The 7,112-nt window shown below is 36.8% G+C and overlaps 1 protein-coding gene across 1 annotated transcript in view; it reads left to right on the top strand.

The window, feature by feature from the left end:
• LOC131355201 (E3 ubiquitin/ISG15 ligase TRIM25-like) overlaps window positions 1–376 on the top strand; it is an 8,231-nt gene extending 7,855 nt beyond the window's left edge. Inside the window, exon 6 of the mRNA XM_058393482.1 lies at window positions 1–376. This exon is cut by the window's left edge and continues 919 nt beyond it. The gene's annotated coding sequence lies outside the window, so the exon portion shown is untranslated.
• Window positions 377–7,112: the final 6,736 nt, after the last annotated feature.

Raw genomic sequence — 7,112 nt, 5'->3', positions numbered from 1 at the left:
GTCTTGTGTTCCTTCCATATTCAGCCTGGATGATGATTGGCTGGCAGACAGACAGAATTTTTGCTTTCTAAAATGCTGATTGTCAAATAAATAGTTTTGTGGCTGAGTAATGAAGAGTAAAGTAACTGGGGAGTTTTTTATTCCAATTTTATCTGCATTCAGAATATTGCTCTATTTTCTGATTTTTGGGATTAATTTGAAATTATTTTAGAAATGTGTCTGATTAGTGGAACATTTAAGTGGAGCATTTCTCTTTCAGACCACCAGAGGGCGCACACACCACTTCATCACTTCACTTTTTATTATTTTATTTTAATACTCTGCATGGACATTTTTTTTAAATTAAAGAGACCAAAACAAACAAACAAACAAACAACAACAAAAAAAACATGCATCAGTTCCTCAACCAAGTAAAACAGAATCAAGACATTCCTCTTCTCCATTCATTACACAGATGAAAAGTGCTGATATAACTCTTTATGAAATATACACAAGATTGGTTTCATTTTCAGAAATCTGTTCTTGTGGAAAAAATAATTTTTCAAGAATATTAATTACATTATTCACTAAATCATGTGTTCTAGCTTTTATAGAAATGCCAAAGATCATATTTTCTCTTGCAATATCACAGAGATTGTTAAATTTAGGAATAACCAGTAATGCAAATCTTCCCAAAATGCACAGACAAATTTACTCTAATAAAATAAATGATCTGTTGTTTCAGTTTGTTTATAACAGAATGTCCAGCTGTTACAGTCTAGACCAAAACAGCATCTTAAATGAAATGGACTCTGAAATGGATTCCTTTTGCTTTGGGTGAGATTGGAAATCTAAAACATTTCCATAACAATTAAATCAATGGTCTAAATGTCATAACATCATTGGAGAAATAATGGGAAATTTGAATTTTTGTTTGAGGAAAAAGGATAAAAATCTTTGACAAAGGTCTTCCTAATTATAAAACTGTGAAATATTGGACTAGTGAGAGCAGGTTAACTCCCCAAAAGCTGAGGAAGATGAGGAGTTACATGATGATTATATAAGTTTTAAGATGTTTGAATTATAGATTGTGGGAATGCTTTGATAACACCATCATACTGTTTTTGGTCCAGTATCTTAAATAAAAAAAAATCCTGAGACATTATGTTTCCAGTAATTACCTAAAATGTACATGACAGACCATACTGCTTTCTCCATCCAGCTTTTCTAAAATAAAGACTTGTTCCTATAAAACACATTACAACAGTCACATAATGTAAGATAAGTTCAGCCAATGACAGAGATGTCTGTTTATGATCATGAATTCAAAATAGACTTATAAATATCTAGATTATTCCAGATGTTGAGTGTTTAGTGAGTTACTCTCCCTTGGTATCTTTTACAAAAGTATAAGAAATTATTGAAATAGGGGACTTATGAATTGAAAGTAATTTAAGGTTTCATTTGAATAGAGAAGGAAAAATAATTGTTCTGAGGATTTATTGTTCACTTGGTTACTGTTTTTCATAAATAGGTTGGTGTCATCAGCCTGTTGTTTGTCTAACACTGTCAGTGTTCCACTGCAGCAATAATAAAGAGCAGGGGTGAGATGGACAACCATGTTTAATTCCTTTGTTAACTGAGAATCTTGGCAATGAACCCTGTGGTAATAAGACTGTTAGTTACTGTTAGTTAGAAGAACTATTAGTGTCCTTATAAAGTAATATTACCAAATTTGAACGAAACATAAGTTTGCATTTAATAAAATCAACACTTCTTCTTGAATTAAATAATGATTGTCCAGCAGGTCAAGCTCAAATCAAGTCTACTATCACAAATACATCGACCTTTAAAAAAAAAAACTGTGTGTCTGAGATCATTTGCCTACTGGTTTTTAATCTGTTAGTGTAGTTACAAGATAAAATTTTGCAGGGTTATGGGCCTGAGGTTTTCCATAAATTTTCTAATCCTTTCCAGGTTTGGGATTGAGAGTAATGATCCCCTGCTTCATGATAGTTGGAAGAATGTGAGATTCAGAAATTTCTTTTAGCACATAAAAAAGAGAGATTTTTGGGACCCAACAATTCCTATATTGTTGACTCCTTCTGAACCTGGAGATTTGTCGATTTGTCTAAAGATAAACATTTCAAGGAATTTTTCTAATTCATGCATAATGATGTCTGCATCACACAAATTTTTCAAAACTCTCGTCCACTTTAGGAATCCAATCCTTAATGTGCTCAAAGGAAGTGTCACCATCTATGTTTGAATAGGAGGAAGAGTACAACCTACTGTAAAAAAGGCAAATTTCTTTAGAATTCATCTCACAGTCATTACACTCTTGATTATCAATAAACAACAGCCTTATAGCTTTCTGCTCCTGACTTTTTCCACCCTCTTCTATTTACTTCAGCCTTGAACTTATGTATGGTGATTTGGCTTTATCATCGTAAATGTTGTCTAGCGAGGATTGATTCATACATATTTTATATTTCATACATATTTTGTTTATTTCTTTAATGATACTCAGTTTTTTGTACTATACCCGCTTATTAATTTTCCAAATGATATAGAGATCTGATGTACCTTATATTTTAAAATATATAATAAAAACCTTCAAATAAATAAATATAAAAGTTGTAAAATTTAAATTTTCAGTTACTTATTGCTTTAATTTAGTGAAAGAAGTGATCACTTTTAAAGAGATTTGAATGAAATTTCCAGTGACCACTTTTCCCTAAGACAGGTGGATGTAGGTCTAAGAATTAGTTGAACCAAACAATGATAGAGATGACAATGTTAGAAATGTTACAAAAACTAAGGTGTTGGACTCTAAATTCGGCCTATTTTCAGACACTAAACAGAAATCTATTCAGGATTTGACTGAACCTTCAGGTTCAAACCACATAAAGGTTTGGGTTTTGTGTTGAACACACTACAAAAGTAAAGTAAAATAGAATTATAATGACTCCTCTGGTATTTTGAAGCAGTTCCATCAAGCCACTCATCCATCACCATATTAAAATCACCTTCAAATATAAGGTCCTCAGTAGGATATCTATGACATAAATCCATTACGGTCTTTGCCAATCAGATTTTTGTTTTAGTTTGGGTTGTGTATCTGTAGATTTTTCCTAAAATAAGAAAAATATCATCTAGTTCAAAGACAAAGACGATTATTAGAATTAAAACTTTTACGAAGAACAAAGAAAGAGACACTGCGTCATGGCTGACACTATGGGAATGGTATATGAGTGCTTCTTTGCAAAAGTTGTGTCTGAAGATCAGCTCTGGCAGGTCATGTGATGGAGAAATGTGCACAAGTATTCACTATAATAATAATAATATATGAGGATCTTTGAGGGCAGGGCGGCCAGGGCCTCTCACATGCCACTGATGCCAAGGCCCTATGCACTCAGTCACCCTTTTCCCCCCACTTACAACAGCCCTGGCTGCCACCATGAGGTCAAGTAGCTTCTGTGCCTGGGTGTCAATATCAGTCTCATATAAAGGGATAAGAAGGAAAGGAAGTCATGATAAATGTGGGTTTAATTTAACACAAACTGAACATTTGCTTTCTAAAATGCTCCTTGTCAAATAAATCGTTTTGTGGAACCTTAATGAAGACTGTAAAGTAACTAAAGAATATTTTAACTTCGGAAATCATCTGCATTAAGCTCTATTTTCTAATTCTGGTGATCCAGGTGAAATTATTTTAGACACGTGTCTATGATCAGCATAATATTTAATGCAGGTTGGGCCATGATGGAGTATTTATTACATGCCTATGCTCTAAATCCGACGTAATTTTGAGTAATCTACAAATGTTAATGTAAGAAAAAAAACATTTTATTGAGAACTGCAGTCAATTCCTTTTAGTTTTATTGGGAGAATTTAACCCCCTTGTAGGGTAAATCTAACATGACACTACCCTTGAAGACTGGAAGATAAAGTTATCTCAGGTCATGCTCTGATAGATTTAGTGTCAATACACTCAATTGAATGTATGTTTTAAAGTTGAGCTGGGACAGGAGGGTCTTGTGTAACATGCAGGGCAGTAAAAGAAACACATGGTGCCAAACTGCTAGCTGTTGAAGGATTTGGTCGTGGCAGGCAAGTGTCTCCTGCTGATGAGCTTGACTGTGTGTGTTCATTGTTGAGCTAAAACTATTCAAGGAAGCCATAATCCTCTCAAACTCTGTGGCTATAGCCTTACCAACACAGATAAACACAGATAGACTCCAAGTCACAATCCAAATAATCGATAACAGAGCCAGAATCCAAAAAAAAATAGTTTCACAGTTAAAGCTGGTAAATCCAAAAGGGGAATCCAGCAATGTCATTCTAGAGAGAGGCATGAATGAATGAGAGTAGGTAATTCAAAACATAATAAAAGGCTTAGGCTAGCAACACAAGGGAATCACAAAGACTTATGCCAAGTTGTAAGGACTCGCTGGAGGCGTGAATGTCTGAATCCATAAGCAGATTTATTTAGAACAGCAGGCAGAATTGGAAACGGTAAAGCAGGCAGAGGGTCAAAACCGGAAAAGCAAATACCAGCATCAAAACCGAAACAAAAGACGAAACTTGAATAACCAGGAAAACAAGCTGAGATCATACACATAAATAGACTAGGCAGGTAAATCAATTCAATTCAATTCAATTTATTTTGTATAGCACCTTTTACAATGAACATTGTCTCAAAGCAGCTTTACAAAAGAAGAAAACAGAGAAAGAGGAGGGGAAAATGAAAAATAATAATAAAAAATAAAGAATAAAAAATAACTAATTAACTAGAAATAAGAATAAATTATTAAATTCTATAATTAGACTATTTTATCCTATTTTATCCCTAATGAGCAAGCCTGTGGCAACAGTGGCAAGGAAAAACTCCCTGGGATGGAAAGGAAGAAACCTTGAGAGGAACCAGGCTCAGAAGGGAACCCATCCTCATTTGGGTGACACTAAACATTAAATAATGTAACTGTAGCTGATTAATGTCCTTTCTACAACAGCAAAAATGACCCATGAGGAACTATTAGGTCAGTGTAGTTTTCACTAGAGTTCATTATAGACACTAATTCCTTGCTGTTGTCATTGTAGTTTCTGAGATCATTATAAACACTAGTTCTTTGCTGTCACGGGCTGACAGATGAAATGGCATATCTGTGATGGTGTGAAAGTCCCCAAGTGGCTCTGTCCATGGCTGTCTCCTGGATGTGGGAGATAATTTTGTAAATGAGGATAGATGTATGCGATGTGTGTTTGATGTAGTGTGAAATAATCGGGGGACAGCAGGAGTGAGTTCTCAGGTAAGGTTTATTCGTTAGGTCGTTTGAGCTTAAGAACAATATAAGGTTTAACACGGCATGTTGGCCTGTCACAGGCCTTGCACACAGGCTGCAAGGGCTTTGAAGAACAAATAGTTGTATCAATGATGTCAGTCTGGCAGGCCTTCTCTGCGGTACCAGGCTTTCCAAACTTGGACCAATCAATGGCAGAGATGCGCCCTAGATTATTATGGTCAATCTTCGCTCCGCTGGTACCTGGAGCGGCAGTGATCTCATCATGAAGTAAACGCAGCGCGTGCTGGATGGCAATGGTGGTACCAGGCGAAATATCTAGAGTACATACGTAGAAGACAGTGGATAAATCAGGAAAGCCGTGAAGTGTAGAGTGTAATAAAAGAAAGGGTGTTGGCCCCTGAAGGACTGAGAACTTACCCATGCTGTCTCCTGAAGAAGAATGAGGTGTTGGCAAGAGTGAGGCCGAAGACAATCCCACTGGTGGGGGTGGAAATGCCCAATTTTTAATATAATGATGTAGGGAAGTTTTAATTATAATGGTATTTGAAAAGTTGTAAATTCAAAGATAATGGTGAAAAAAAGAATCTAAAAGGTCTAAAAAAGAAAGATGGGTGGGATTGTCTAGGCAAAGAACCAGTGACGTGTTGCATTGGGAAGATACGGGAAATGTATATAAGGGCTGTAGTTGGAGTTCCCCGGGAAGAGGTTGTTGGGACGTTCATGCGTGAGCATCTCAATTTTTGTGTCAGCGCTGATTACAAAATAAAATCTCTTATCTGCATTCATCTAGTCTGCTTGATTGGCTTATTTAGTTTTGAGGCCTTACTAACTATGAGTCTCACTTAGACTGAGCTGTCGGGTCGGTGTGGAGCTGGAGTCAGATTTTAGTAGTGAGTACAGTAGATTTTTATTCCACATTGTTTTGGTGACCCCGACGTGATTTCAAAGAAAACGAGATTGGCACAGAGAGAACAGCAGAGCCCCAGACCCGGGACCTGAGGCTGCGGCCGCCGCCCACGGACCAGACACGGGATCCAACTAGGACAGAGGTAAGGCAGAAGCCTGTTTAACCGAATTTCTGCATTAGTTGTGTGTGGTCTGGGGAGGCGGAGGCGCTCAGCCCAGGGTCGGATCAGCTCTGCTCCAACCTATTGAGGCAGAGAGGCAGAGTGAGTGTAAGTTAAAACCACATAGAGTGACATGATAAACTGCATGTTTTGTATTGAAAAGACTAGATGATGTCAGATGTATGAATGTGTAAAGGCCTGTATGATCGAAAGTCCTGGTGGGTTCCAGGTGGTATGAGAGAAATTCCTGTGAAAAAGACCTTATTTGGATGCAAACGGAGCGTTTAGTAGCAGAATAGTAAGTTCTGTGAACGTGAACACCGTCACTGGAAAAAGAAAAATAAGTGTCAAGTAGCAGGTGATAAAAGAGAAGAGTAAAATTCCTGGATCCGGGTGGTAGTGAAAGGAAAATAAGAGAAGAAAAGAGAAATATAGTGAAAAATCCCGGATCTAGGTGTAAGAGAAATAAGAGATAAAGAGAATATAAAGAGAAAAAGCGCTGAATAGAAAAGTCCTGGATCCAGGTGGTAGAAAATAAAGAAAAGATTAAGAAATAAGGAGAGGCCTGCTGTCGGCCTTTGTCTGTTGTCTGTCCTGATTGTATTGCATGCAGTGTGTGGGTGTGTTGAGTGCGAGGGGCTGTGTGAGTGTGAGTGCATGAGGAAAATAAATGGTGATTGGATGTGCGCACTGTAAATAGCACTGTATTAACCTTTTGTCTACTAACACTATTACTGTGAGATTATAGGAAAACCAGTGT

Source organism: Hemibagrus wyckioides, linkage group LG06 (genome assembly GCF_019097595.1).
Source record: "Hemibagrus wyckioides isolate EC202008001 linkage group LG06, SWU_Hwy_1.0, whole genome shotgun sequence".
In the NCBI taxonomy this organism is placed as follows: Eukaryota; Metazoa; Chordata; class Actinopteri; order Siluriformes; family Bagridae; genus Hemibagrus; species Hemibagrus wyckioides.
This window is presented reverse-complemented; position numbering and strand designations above follow the sequence as displayed.